Genomic DNA, 15,807 nt, shown 5'->3' on the forward strand with positions numbered 1-15,807 from the left:
TTCTTGAATAAGGTCCCAGAGACTTCTTACCTCGAAACATTAATGTCTCAGCTAGATCCTCCAGAACAATATTCCTATTCTTTAGGAAACGGTACGATGAATGTACGCTGCACGACATAAAGTCACCAGCCATCGTCTAGCGGCCACCCACGAGGGTGCATGGTTTATGTCGGGGCTCCATTCAGCCGTTGACCCAACCATAAATTCTCCAAAGGCGAAACGTCCGGTTGTCTTCCTTCGAGACGTCTTTGAAAACGCGTTGACATTAACTCGGTCAAGTCGATAGGTTTTCGCGTTTTTGGGATGGGTACCTTTATGAAAGAATCATACCTAAAATTAAACAGACCACTCGTTCATTCATGGCTCGGCTCTCTATCACAAAGCTACACGCTCACGGTGCCCTGGCGCAGTTACCGTTTGGCATAGTCCACGATGCACGCTGCATCCTCTTAATACGATGCTCGCTGCACCCCTTTAGCCGATGCTCACTGTACTTATCATACATAGCGTACTCTACCGCATCGCATACGGTGCTCACTGTATCTACCGTACACAGAATCCCATCCAGGCTAATAACTTCTCGATTCCGGGTCACCGTTCGTCCACATTATCATTTTCCATCGGCCTACACTTTCAAACTCGTTCGTCAAACGGACTGGCATTGTTCAATGACTTTGTCTTTCATCTTTCTTTCAAATCGAATAATTTGCATTCAATTGCATCGTGGTGTTTGCAATTGTATGACGTCTTACGTAAAATTAAATGTAGTTTATATCAGAGGGGGAAAAAATTGGGAAGCAATCGTAAACGGGTTTTCGGTGAAAGCAAGTAAAAAACAAGGTATTATACATTTTATTGTTGACGTTTCTAATATCGAATATGTTAAGATACCTTCCAAATCGCAGAGCAAAATTGGAAAATTGACCAGTGTAATCGAAACTATGGTTCTATTTTAAATTAAGGGATGAGTTTGACAGTTCTAAATATCATAAAACAAACGTATTCCCAGTAATAATATCGTGGCTGCATTCCTCCCAAAGCCACAAAGGAGATTTCAAGGCGATACGCGGTTTGCAGTTACGTGTGTAATATCGTCTATAACACAATCAGGATCAATTCATTATTCAATCAGTCTTCGGTTACCTAGGAAACAATCAGATCTGCATTTGCAAGTGATTACGTTAACATAGTGGACACACACATTGTAGGTTGCGCAAATATCGAGAATTAGTTTGAAGCGGATGGATCATTTCATATAATATTTCATTACTGATCGGTATACGCGTTTGCAATATTTATTTAAATTTTTTTTTATCTTGTTTGAAGTCGTCTGCTTATCTGAAATTAGACTTTTGAAAAAATGTCTACCTAACTAAAGGTTTGGATTAAATTAATGATAGCATAGTCTAAATTTGTAATTTCTTCTCTGTATTCGAGTTTCATTTTTTTTATTATTACCGTTATTTCGAGTATTATACAGCGTTCTCCTGGCGCAGTATGCAATTGCAAGATATCGACTGAAATGGTACTTTCCAGTAGCGTCGATAAAAGATTCCACGGTTTTTTTTCACGACAGTTGCGTTAAGAGCAGCTACAATCGGATACGGTTTTAATCCCTAAGCGCCAAGCTACTTTTTGCGTGCGAATTGCTAATCCAGGGCTTTATTAAAGACTGTTCTTATATTACAGTCGGACGACTGCCGTCGAATATACATATATAGAGGATGCTTTAATGAATAATCTAACGACTTCGTCGTAAGCACGTACGTACGCCCTGTCCATCCTAACCGAGTCGCCTACATAATCTGTTTTGCATATTTCGAGCTGCGTACGACGGGTCGATGTAAATGCGTGCGGTGCTCCGCCAAATGTTACATGAAACTAGCCGAATATTCACTGGGGGCCACTAATTAAGTCGAAACATTCGTCCATTTAAATACAGATGCACCCGAACGACAGTCAACTTAACGATGCTGGGGAAAACGTGAATTTATCTTGAAGTTCGAGCGTGGGTGCGATCGTGGGCGGCCAACAGATAATACTTTATATTTCACTAAAAGCGTGGATCACCAGCCTCTTCTATTTGTGCAATTTTAACCAGCTCTAGTCACGATATTAATTTTTTAAATAACAGTTGAAATAATCACAGTTTGATATAAAATTTCCCGAGAAAATAGTCTTTCCTGCAAATTGGGAAATTTAATCATCAAAAGCTGTAGTTTCGATATACAGGGTGTTCAGCCAATCATGGGAAAAATTTTAATGCGAAAGAATTTTTTTCTCAAAAATGCGCAGGTTTTCGGGGGTACATGTATTCACCAAAAATGATTGTAATTGATCCTCGCATCCGAAAATAATTTGTTCAGGGTGATTTGAAATTTTTTAATTTCGCCGAAAAAATTAGACACCTACTCGAATTTTTTTCTCGAAAGTCTGTAGGAATTCGAGGGTAAATCTATTGACCAAAAATGATTGTTATTGACCCCCGCAATTAAAAATATTTTTTCCAGATTGATTTAAAAAAAATTTTTTTCGCCGAAATATTTAGGCACCTACATGAATTTTTTTTTCAAAAGTCCGTGGGATTTCGGGGGTATGTCTATTGACCAAAAATGCTTATAATTGACGCCAATAACTGAAAATAATTTTTTCAGAACGATTCGAAAATTTTTTTTCCGCCAAAAAAATTCAGTATCTCTGTCGATTTTCCTTAAAGATTCGTTTTTAATTTTTAGTAATTTTGTTTGACGTCCTACAGAGAAGCTATCTAATACTTTTTTTTAGGTATCTATGAGCTCTACTTCAGAAAAAAGTTTCATTAAAATATATTCACTATTGTAGAAGTTATGGCTGTTTGAAGATTGGACCATTTTTATAGGGTTTTTTTAACGTTACGGGGTTAACGAACAACTTTTCCAATATTTTTAGAATCTCTGCATATTCTCCATTAAAATACGCGTCGTTTGCTTTTTTAAACATTAAAATCGACCAATCCGTTCAGAAGTTATGACGTTTTAACCATATGCATATCCGGGAAACATTCCTGGCCACACATTATATTTTCGGTAATGAAATTTTTGCTCGGAAGTGCATAGGATTTCGGGGGTATGTCTATCCACCAAAAATGTTTGTAGTCGACCTCTGCAACCAAAAATAATTTTTGTATAATGTTTTCAAATTTTTTAATTTCGCCGAAAAATTTCTGTCGGTTTTTCTAAAAAATTCGTTTTTCATTTTTAATAAATTTGTTTGACGTCCTACGAAAATTTTGTTTAGTACTTTTTTGTACATATCCATGAGCTCTACTTCCAAATTAAATTTTAATGAAATCCATTGTCTATTGTAGAAGTTATGGCCGTTTGAAAATTGAACCACTTTTATGGGGGTTTTTCACTATACGGGGTTGAGAAACAAGTTTTCCAATATTCTTAGAATTTCTACATATTCTCCATTAAAATACGCTTTCTTTGCATTTTGAAACATTAAAATCTTCCAATCCGTTCATAAATTATGATGTTTTAAAGATACGCATGTAATGTTAGTAGATTCTGAAATTTCTGGTCAGACATTATATCTTCACTAAGGAATTTTTTTCTCGAAAGTGCGTAGGATTTCAGGGGTATGTCTATTCACCAAACATGATTGCAGTCGAACCCCGCAACTAAAAATAATTTTTCCAAAATGATTTGAAATTTTTTAATTTAATTTTTCACTAACTTTTTAACAAAGCTCCAATCAAGAAATTAATATTCTTGATTTTCGTCTTATTTTCGCTTCTCCCATTAAAATTTTTCCCAGGGGTGGTCGAACACCCTGTATATTCTGAAATAAAAATTCGAAGTCTCGATCCGTGCAATTTAAACAGTACACTTTGGCACTTCGATCATCGAATGATTCCAAACGCGAGATTTTCGTTATTCTTCATTCGGGACCGAATTTGATTCCACTTGAATCACTGACTCTGACATTTTCGCGTCGTCTCCGGAGGATCGACCCAGTAACGTATACGTACATCCGCGCAATTCGCTGGGGAAATTCAGCCGTCTATTCCGACGGTGCGTAAACTTTTGCGAAGGATCTTCCATCTGTCGATTGGTCGGAAGGAAAGAGGAGCCAGCGCGCTCGGTGACCCTATGGGACTCGACGGGGCGAACGAAATACCTATCAGAGGAACGGTGGGGATTGCAAAATCAGCGGAACACGGGATTTACAATCGGCAAATATGATTTGCCAGCGGGCGCGGCTCTGTTCGCCGAAATAATTTACGTCGCGAAACGCGGACAACGGTGTGTAAATTTTTGACACAGTTCGTCACGGAACGCGAAGTCTATCGTACGGGGCAAATGATTACGAGGCAGCGTCCAATGAGCCTGAACGCGCGCACGCCGTGACGAAAATAAACGACGTATGTCAACGAAGATTACGTATCGAAATACGTTAAATAAGCAACTTTTTTAATATCACGTACTGAAATCGTTCTCGTCGTTATTTTGTGCGTAAAATTGACACGGTGATAGATTAACGGCAAAAAATATTCTCCTGTTTTTCGTTCGAAAACACGTTATTTTTCCAATAATTGCTGGACGTTTTTATGCAAGTCATTTCTGGTCGAATATATCAAGGTGGTAGAAGTAAAATCGTTAAAACAATATTCATATTTACTGGTTCTGGTGTTGTTTAGTCCAAGGAAGCGTTTTCTTTCCTTTCAACGAGAATTCTATTATTTTTATTTGATATGAAAAACATTTAATCAATTCTCCGTATTTATTCGTGTATAAAATTGAATTCTAAGTTTAAAATGCATTTCCTTTTAAGATCTTTGCGTCTAAATGGATTATTCCAGTACAACATCGAGGCCAGTAATCCAAGGAGCACCTCGATTGAAAAACAGGCGAAGGTTTCGCCGTAATAACACTCTCTTATAAGTCCAGACGCGTCTGTCCATGTACCCAGGCCCATAACGATACCGTGAGAGAGGAAGTAGTTTGTAATGTCACTCACAGTCGAAGAATTAACCTTTGAAACTTAAAGTATTCACCGCCTTATATGGACTTTGTAGGACATTTCAGAGTAGATGATGTTGCCATGCAAGGATTAAGGAAATTCAACGTATTCTCGGAGCCAGGAATGGAAACGGCAATTAACCGAGCAAACAGAACACTACCACTCGTTTAAAGAGAAAAATAATCGTCGTGTAAAACATATATTTGTAGCGTTTACAAGTCACAATTAATCTCTACAAGTCATTCACGTTATTTTCTATAAAAATTTTCGTTGCTTCAACTGTCGGTTTTCAATAAATTCTTTATTAGAATTCCACACTTTATCCGGAGAGGATAGATTGGAGCATCGAACAGAATCTACGCAACGTCGTGGTTTTCGATTTTCGAAAGTATTCGAGATGTTCGTGACTTGCACACCGTGGAACTTCAAGCATGGTCTTCGAGCGTATATCTTAAGACTGTGTTTACTCAAGCCAAAGTCCCTGGACGGCAATTGGCACATCGATTTTCTCAGAACTCCTGTCATGAAGCAACGTACTCGCAAAATTTACTCTCGTTTCCTTGCGATTTCCTTGTGTTCGATATACGATGCTGAATCGTGTGAAGCGAGGATTTCCTTCAAGTAATTTAGTGCAAAGTGTTTCTCGAGGAAAAGAAATTTCAGACGCAAAAGGACGCATGTATACATATAGTGCACATATTATATCGCATACATTTTATTAGATTCGAAGCTAACAAAACCAATTTACAGCTTGTGATATTAGGAATTGACAAATTAATATAATTGTAATGGCTGTTTAATATGTTTCTAAATCTCGAAATTGAAATTTGAAACATTTGCGTGACAAGCAATATTTCTGCGGTTCTATTTGTCAATAAACCTTCAAATTTGATATTCAAGCGAATATTGATTAACAATTAAATACTATTCCTGAACATAAACGTACTCGACCATTAACTTTACCATTATTGAATGTATACAATAAATTTAATCCATAATAATACAGAACAAAAATATGTAACGTTGTAAACGTAAAATACATATCTTTTTTGCAATTAAACTAGAAAGTAGAAAGTATATTGAATGACAATTTCGTCGTCGTTAGTAAATTTAATTCCGCATTTATTCACAATGTGCTTTTATTTCTAAAAAGATTAATTGTCGAAGATGCTCGGTGACTCGATGAATTACTCTCGAAACGCAACGAAACGTATTTAATAAATAATGGCTCGCTCGTTGTTTTGATAACCTACTTTAAACTTCACGTATCGCGAGGCGCTAACAGCGCATATGACGCTGCGTTCCGTGGAACGGTGTTTTCTCGATCGTTCTTAATTATTTGGTAGGAAAAACGTGGTGAAGGGTCGTTAAGCGCCGTGCCTTGAACTCCGTCCTTAAAAGACCAAACGAAAATGTGCCCTGAGTGAAGTCAGAATCCTTTACGAGAAAAGCAAAAAGAAAAAAAAGCATTAGCAGCGGAACGAAAAGAATGCTCAAACCGCTCAGGGTGCGCGCAGGGTATCGGGGATGATTAAATACCACGATAACTCATGCCACGGGGTTATATTTTCAAACTGTTGCCGCTTCCCTAAAAAGTACAGACAAACGCTGGAAACAGAAAGCAAACATGTTCCCAAGAAAGTTCGTGAAGTCGATTATTTGACAGAAAAAAAATATTTTTCAAAGCCAGCCTCGCTAAACGTCACCGATCTTAGCAAATGACAGTATCTACTTTTGCGACAGGTTTAAAGAAAGTTCACGGAACGAGTTATAAATATAAAAGTTGCGAAAATTCAATTGTTTCCAGAGTTATAAGTTCGGAGTTCTTGGCGATTCTCAAGTTTAATTGCCCGACAAGTACTAAGGTCTATAATTCCGACAAGTTTATATTGTTTCAACAAGTTCCAAATAGTTAAATATTCAACGGTGCCGAGCCCAAGAATATCTTACGAACTTGTATAAATTTAATGTGTTTTAATCATTTCAAACGTCCAACTCGGATTTCTAGCTAAATTAAACGCCTGACGTTAACGTCAGTTTTATCCTACGGCTTAAAATATCACTCCATCCTGCTAGACGTAATTAGTGTATCCGACGTTTCGATTTCTGGTTCGATTTTTAAGTAAAAGCACAAACTTTTAAAATACGTGGTTTAAAATATATTTAAAATTTAAAAGTATTCTATTCAGCAATCGCTCATTTGATTTCTTAAAAATAAATTAAACTAATTCTGTCGCACGTTGCAATTAATTTTCGCCAGAAAAAAAGAATATTTGTCGGTGTTACAATAGTGCTTCGTTGCACCAATCCGCGTTACGGATATTTGACTGGAGTAGACGCCGGCTGTGTAATTAAAATCTCGTTTGATTCTGCGAACAAAGTCTCGTTCAAACTTCGCGCGAACTCCGGCGGTTCGGATTTAATTGCAAGAAGAAAAGTCGAACCGCATTAGACGTTTTCGGGTGCCAAAAAGTGGCGAAAAAACAATTTGCGTCGCTTATGATCGGTTTCTTTATTCGAGTTACGGTAGTTGGGGTTAAAAGCGAAACGCGTAGCGTAAATCTGGCCGTGTATTCTTAACGAACACGAGGTTCCGCCATGCTACGTAAGCTAGAAGAAACCAAAGCAATTGACAAAAGAAGAAGATAGAGGAAAGGCAGAAGAAGAGGAAAAAAAGGGAAGGCCTTTACTTCGCAAACTAAATCTCCGAGGAGTTCAAAACACCAAGGCTATTCCACGCACGTATCATCGCTCCCACCTGCAGCCTCTTTCGACCCTCTTCAACCCTGTTCACCCCTGTCTCTCAACTCCTTCGAAGAAGCAGCCGAAAGAGATGGAATGTGCTTTCCTTGGCCTTCACATACGCGTCCATCCTCGTCTTTCTTCCAGCATCGCGTCTGATCTTCCTCGTCGCGCTATCACGTCTCAGACATGAAAACGGCTGGTCGGCGCGGGCTCGAAACGTTTCGAGGCTTTCTAAAAGATGCACGCGTTGCCTCGTGTGTATAGTTGGCGGAACAAATATAGTGACGTACTCGAGGCACACTCGAGAAGTTTGTTAAGCGATACCCTTGCGGAGTACAAGCCACCAAATGTGTTTTTCCTTACCGAGGAGCTGTCTGTTTACCCCTGAGCTGTACTTAATGGATCTCGGGCTTTATTTTTTGGCGTAAAACTTTGTTCTTTCACCATTTTCAAGGAACGTTTTTCTTCCGAACACCGAACTCTTCGCACGCTCCGCTATATTTCTGATAAATTAATACCCGAGTTGCTCGTTTAAATTAAACGCGGTGAAACAGGTCAGGTTGATTTAATGGAAGATTCGTAGCGAACTAGGGATTGAGTACGTGTGAGGATCATTAGGAACAGTCGAATCTGAAACGAGGGTAGTGAATTGCTTTATTGGAAATGTGGTTTGGGGAACGAGTTCGTTTAAGGGCTTGAGAATTAAAAATTGTTAAACTTGCCTTATTAATCGTTTCGTTATACTTAAAAATTTCGAAAAGATAAACTGCATTTTTTAAACTGATTGTACGCAAGGTGAATGGGGGATCTCTTGTCTTTTTCAAACAAACAAGGAAGTATTGAACGTACTCTTGAAATCAGACTAGATACAATGACTCACTTTGTTCATATGACACTACCATATCCATCCTTCCGGACCAGTGACTCTCAACGGGAGCCATATGGTCCCCCCTATGAGCTGGAACCTATTTCTTGGGGGCCACGAGTTGAAGATGCAAATATAGGAAGCCACAGAGAAGAACTAATGAGCGGACTACGACAAATATTATCAAAATACCCTAATAATACTATATACAAATATATGATACTAAATGTGTGACACCATGTTGCAAGAATAATTTCACTAAAATTATAAAATTACAAAATATTCATTACGTTATATTACGAATTCAGCAGTGAGCTACCAGTCGACAAAACTTGAGAAACAACCCAGACGACAGTCGTTAAAAATGAAGAAACGTGCGCAATTACGCTTGTAAATTTACACGAACACGTCTGCAACTCGTTGTACTTTCCTCTATTTGTCTTTCCATTTTATAGTTCCCAAATCCCTGAAGCGTCAGCACCTAACAAGGGTCAACGCTCGTCCCGTCCCTGAACTTTGACACCCCCTACACTCAAGGTCACCGCCATTTTCAATCCTCCCCCCTCCCCCCAGACTTTTCACGACCGCTAGAATTTTTCCATCGAGGGACACGCGCGGTTGAACGCACGTTCTCGGGGGTTCAAGGAAAGTATTTCAGACCTTGAAAACGCACGATATTTCGCTGATGAAGCGCCGGGGCAAGTTCAGACGAATCGATAACAGCGTACACAATGCCACGGATTGTGCTTACTGGCCTTGCACGTGTAGCACTCGCGAGCGACGGAAATTTCTTTATGGAAAAGATACCGCTGACTCGAGCGTGGAAAAAGGGTGAAGACGTAGTCCAAGGGCTCTGTTTGCCTAGCAAGTTCCCTTGGATTTTCAGGGAAATAGAATTACCTCGAGTAAATTGCGATTCGATGCTCGAACCGCGTCTCAGATTTGCGAGAAAAACTTGTTCCCACTGTCGCGAAGTTTTTTCTGTGGATATGTAAAACCGTAACTCGAGGCACTACCCGCTAAATCTGAATTTTTTAAATTCACGATACGATGGAATATTTATTCTGTATAGGGACAACTTCGAGAGTTTTAAGATTCTTTAAAAAACATTTGAAACTAGGTTAAACACATGCGTAGAATTTTACATTTGTTTCATAGCACGCATGATTCGCGCGTCATATAACATAATTAATTGTACGGGGATGTTTAATCAGTGTTACGAAGTATTTACTTTTTAGTCGCATATGTTCTCTGTCCTGTTTTTAATCGCCACTGAAACAACAGTTGTAAACGTCCAGTATCTCTGTTAATTAAACAGTTTCTAAATGTTAAACGTTCTAGTTTAATTTCACTTAATAAACATAAGTTGTATAATTTTTTACAGTCGAGGAAATAATTTAAATCTACTGCGCTTAACGAGACTTCTTAATAAAATGCTGTGCATAATGCAAGGCGAGGAAACAGTAAAAGTTACTGTTTTTTTAATAGCGACGGACTCGTAGAAATTAGGTGTGTGCTAAATTGTGAAGGTTCGTTTTCCAAAAACAAAAAAAACGCAAGGGTACTTTAAATCGTTCCTACGTCGGAAAACGTGAACATTTGTAACAGTCGCACCGTTTCGGAAGGAATCCTTCTTTCTCGCACTTCGGTAAGAAAGTTCCCGTTTAGACGCTCGCTTTAACCTTACCTCGAATGTTTTTTAAGGAATTATAGCACTCCCGAAGGAGTCTTTAAACGAAAAAAATATTTACAATTGTTTGCTTAGTTTTAAAGAATTTTTTAGTAATTTTTTAATAATACCTGCATCTAATTTCTGTGATCAAGCATTTGTAAAATTGAGTAAAATAATATTTATTTTTGTCGCGAGTGTGCCATGAAGTATATTTAAGATTAAATATGTATCTTAAAAAGATAATGGTAACGAGAACGAGTGAAATATATAGGTTAATCGGCGTGCGTCGCGTGTTCAGTGAATAATCTCATTAACGAATCCATTATTAGATCTCGGATCATCCTATCCATTAGCCGAGTGGCCATCTCTTGCAGCAATTGGAACAGTTTCCATCGAAACTAAAGATCAATAAAATCGATAGTTATGGTCTTAATTCTTCAGAAATTTTCTGGTCCAGGAATCTTCGAAGCAATTTAGACCTTCCTCGAGGCAAACTTCTGGGAAGCAATAATTTTATAATTCGTACTCGCGGATTAATCCAGTAGAAAAGTTCGTAAAACGAGACCTCGAATGCGTCCAGGCTACACCAAAAGGCGGAAGGAAGGAGGTGGGAGCGGAGAAAGAAAAAAATACTAGCCGGTCCACTAATTGGCCAATTCAGTAAATCTTTGGCGAATCTTGAAATTTCGCCGGAAGTGCCGCGAAGAGTCTTTCTTTGTGGAAGAACCGTAGGAAAGGGAATGAAAAGAAGTTTAAGGGGAGTCTGTGTGAAAGTTAGGGGCAGAAGTTGGATGACTGGACCGGGCTTATACGAGAGAACGAAGTTGAGCAAAAATTAGTGTCGCGTAATTAACTCTGAAGAATAAATTCGCATTAAAGCGGCGGCCAAGGACCAAACGAGAAGAACGAACACCAGAACGGAGCAAAAATCGCGGCTGGTAGAAATTAACCATTTTAAACGTCCCGCCGTGTAACGAATGAACCCCCAGGCACACTCGTTTCTTCTGGAAAAATACGGAGAAATGCCTGTTCCACTAGTCGTATTGGCCTTTGCCTTTTCCCTCTTTCTTTTTCCGTCTCTACCCGGAACGTTCTATCGACGTGTTGGATTAGGGCTTTGAGCGCTCGCAACTGATGATGTAGCGTTGTAAAGGATGGAGAAAAATGTTTATAGTGTTATCGATCGAACGGCTGCGAATTACATGTCTCGAGTACGTTACGTGCAACCGAACAATCATTTATCATAATTAACGACAGGAGTTTAGAATGCCCGTCGTTAAATGAAACTCCATAGCAGTAAAAACCTTCAGGCGTGTAATTTACGATTCTTAACTGTTTCGACTGTGAAACGGAGCCTTTTCCAACGCGAAAAAATCGTTTCTAGTACTCGAACAATTTCATTTTCAACTCCTCGTAATTATCAGAATCAAAATGGTCAGACATTTTTTTCAACGTTCGTGATAATATTTTTCGGTATACAGCAAAGACGGAAATTGAATCCATGTAGTTTGGGAAATAAAATATCCGAGCACGAGGAACCCGTAGAACATTTGCTAGTTAGTTTCTGGATTTAGTAGTTGATTGTTAATTGCGAAATTTCGGAATCAGTTCGTGCTCCGCCAAAGAGCTGTCTATTTGATCCTATTCCCGCAAGTTCTGGCTTCTACATCGAGAACCCACAATGTAGATCCCTCGCTCGAATCGCTCTGTGTCTAAGACAGACACTGCCAGCCATCGTGATATCACTAGTAACGAAGAAGCAGTAGTTAGAAAGACGACATTGCGTGTTTCATTCCTTAATTGGCTCTCCAAATATTTTTTATAGACTTCTCTGCCAACGAAAATCACTTCAGGCATTTTATTATACAGATTTTGAATTTTTGAAAAACGAATAGCAACTGTTTCATGCAGCAGTCCCTGAATCATTTAAAGATTATGCTTCACGTCGTTAAAGACTGGTTATTCCAGTACACTTTTCCAATGATCCACTTAGCGGTAGAATATAAACGGATTTCATAACAACCAAGATACTAGAATTGCTAGAAAATGTACCCATTCATGTCCCAAGAAGATGGATTACGGCCATTATCCATTTTCTTCGGAAGCAGCGCTGAATTATGCATTTCCAGAAAAATAAATTGAAAGAAGACGTTGGTTGACCACCGTGTTCACCAGATATTACTCCACTTTTTCCTTCGAGACTCTGGTAATTCTAATGTCCGTAACTTCCAGAAGTAAAAACATTTTGATACGTTGCAACTTATTAAAATACACGACCCCGGTGTTTCTTCCTTTTCTACATAAAAAATTTAACCGTAATTTTGACGCATTTTCAATTTAAAGGTATTCAAATTATACGTTCCAAGTCTCTATTCAAATATAGGAAAAGCGATTGTAGAATGATTATATGGTTGAACATTCAGTGAACAAAGATTCTAATAAAGGTTTCACTGTACCCAAATTAAATACAAAGACTTTTTCAGCGCGAATTTATACTCCTGAAGAAAATCGGAAGTTTATCGAAACGTGGAGCTAATATGTATTTCAGGTCTGGAATTGAATTGTTCGAATACGTCAAAAGAACATTTGGCTCCCACGACTCGTGTTTTACGTAAAAGAACGAAACAAAGGGAAGACGAAGGTATCTGGTTCGTTTATTTGGTAATACGTAGACTGGTTCTTCCTTCTCGTGCATCATGTTCACTCGCTACTGAAAGCTTGGCGGTGTCGCGAGAGGGAAATACACAGCTCCGATGCGGCATCAACGGGAACAAGGATTCCAGTACGAAGGTGGCGGTCGGTGGTAATGGTATTACGTGCACAATCAACAAGGCCGACCTGGAAATCGAATAATGCTGCTGCAGTGTCTACTGATATGTATCGCGTCTCTGGCTAAATCCGCACCTTAGTGTGTACACACTTCCTTACCTCTGTGTTTTGCATCTCGTCGTGATTTGATGTTGTTCTGCTCCGTCTTTCTTCTTCGACTGGCTCAACGCGATATACATACATACGTATGTACGTCTGCGTAATCTAGAAATTGATTCGCGTAACTATGCTCGCGAGAAAACGCGTGTGCTTCGCGAAGATCAGGAGAAAATTGCAGGCTACGACACGTGGAAATAAATTACAAAACTCGACGGTCGAGCATTTTTAAATTTTAAATTTCGAGCAATGTATTCTACTCGGCGCGATATGACGAAAGAGTAGGTTGAAAGAGAAAACGATACGAATAATTATAACTTTTTTAATTTTTATACGGCAATTTTATGCGATATAAACGTGCACACGAGCTGTACGGAATACGTACGTGTGAAAAACGAAACATCCAACGAGTTTTTGCAAGAATAGCGTGGCGCCCCGATTAACAAAACTCGCGCGGCTCGATTCGCGTGTTTTTCGTCGGTTCGTGCCGAAAGTGTCAACAAGTAAATTCTAACAGAAGGCGCGCGCATAAAGTTACTTTGTGTGGCTAACACCATCTCCGTCTTCGTCTCTTTTCGTCCTTTGTCTCTCGAACACCACTTTTCCTCGATCCCCTTTTCTCTCAGGCGGCAGTGTGTAACCGGCACCCGCGAGAATAATGAGAGAAACCCACGGCCAGACGGCTTCTCATTAAAGACGGCACATTCAGGTGTCAAGTTTGAAATTTTAATTAGTAAAAAACCAATCCAATTCCACGTCACGTCTAGCTCACGCCCTCGTCCCACGGCTTTCTCGTTCCTGTGCTTTTTCTCTCGCTTGTGCCCGGGAACGAGTGCCCAAGCCCCCCTTCGAAAGCTTCGAACCTTTCAATTACTAGCGGATCTGATCGGTTTTTCCTTCAAAGTTATAACTTCGTACCTTCTGCGCTCGCGTACACCAAATCCGAATAGATTTCGAAAGATAACCTTCCTTCCTACGCAAGTGATACCGCCTTTTGAAGGTTAATTTCAATGTGAAAAATCGATACGACAAATCGTACAAGGTATACCAAACTCCGAAAATTTCAGACGCCATTTCGACACGTTGAAATAATAAGATAAATTTGTCTAGTTTTCGTCTGGCATTTTTATAGTTTTAGCTTTCGTTGCAACTTTGGAAAAAATAAATTTATGTTTATGTTACATTAACTCACAGAGATGAATCTTCATTTTAAAAATGAGTCAAAATTAGGTTGGAAGTACAGTAATAAATGTAATAGATTTTGATTTCATCTGACATTTTTATGTTTCGATAGCTTTCGTTGCAACTTTGGAAAAAATAAATTTATGTTTATGTTACATTAACTCACAGAGATGAATCTTCATTTTAAAAATGAGTCAAAGATTAGGTTGGAAGTACAGTAATAAATGTAATAGATTTTGATTTCATCTGACATTTTTATGTTTCGATAGCTTTCGTTGCAACTTTGGAAAAAATAAATTTACGTTTATGTTACATTAACTCACAGAGATGAATCTTCATTTTAAAAATGAATCGAAGATTAGGTTGGAAATACAGTAATAAATTTAATAAATTTTGATTTCATTTGACATTTTTATGTTTCGATAGCTTTCGTTGCAACTTTGGAAAAAATAAATTTACGTTTATGTTACATTAACTCACAGAGATGAATCTTCATTTTAAAAATGAATCGAAGATTAGGTTGGAAATACAGTAATAAATGTAATAGATTTTGATTTCATCTGACATTTTTATGTTTCGACAGCTTTCGTTGCAACTTTGGAAAAAATTAATTTACGTTTATGTTACATTAACTCACAGAGATGAATCTTCATTTTAAAAATGAATCGAAGATTAGGTTGGAAATACAGTAATAAATGTAATAGATTTTGATTTCATCTGACATTTTTATGTTTCGACAGCTTTCGTTGCAACTTTGGAAAAAATTAATTTACGTTTATGTTATATTAACTCACAGAGATGAATCTTCAGTTTAACATTTTAAAAGTGAATCGAAGATTAATAAACGTAATAGATTTTGATTCTTAAATTCAACTGCATCGAGCCACGAATAATTCGGGGCACGCCAGCGATATTTTCTTTCCGCGCGGAAACAAATTTAGGACGGAGCAGGTTAATGCAACATTCGGAGAACACGGAAACTTTCCGCGAAACCGCTAGTTTCATAAAGCTCCGAGTATAACATAATACACGAAGGAAGCTATTTGGATTCACGTGTACCGCGCTAGCGAGTCTCGAACTCGTATCGGCCGTTCGAAGTGCCGAGAAATTATGCAAATGGCACGCCTCCCTCGAGCTAATATAAATTTGCGCATAGGTTTAACGACACTTTGGCCAGAAAAATATGCTACAGCTTTAAAAAAAAAAACTGCTCGCATAATGAACGCAATCAATTCCCGAACGCTAAACAGGGTTGTGACTAATTTCATATTCCGGCCGAGAAAAGGGGAAAGAACGAAAAGGGAGGACAGAACTTAATCGCGAACGAAAGTACGACGATCCAATTTTCATTTCTGTTCCGCGGAATTACATTTTCCCCTTGGATCCTATCTTCAATCAAAGAAAAAAAAATCTG

General features: G+C 38.5%; 1 protein-coding gene across 1 annotated transcript in view; it reads left to right on the forward strand.

Annotated features, from left to right (window-relative positions):
- Positions 1 to 15,807, forward strand: part of LOC122401137 — a 406,340-nt gene that overhangs the window by 313,874 nt on the left and 76,659 nt on the right. The gene's annotated exons all lie outside the window — the stretch shown is intronic.

Source organism: Colletes gigas, unplaced genomic scaffold (assembly GCF_013123115.1).
Source record: "Colletes gigas isolate AHSC1104 unplaced genomic scaffold, ASM1312311v1 Colletes_gigas_Sc00022, whole genome shotgun sequence".
NCBI classification, from domain to species: domain Eukaryota; kingdom Metazoa; phylum Arthropoda; class Insecta; order Hymenoptera; family Colletidae; genus Colletes; species Colletes gigas.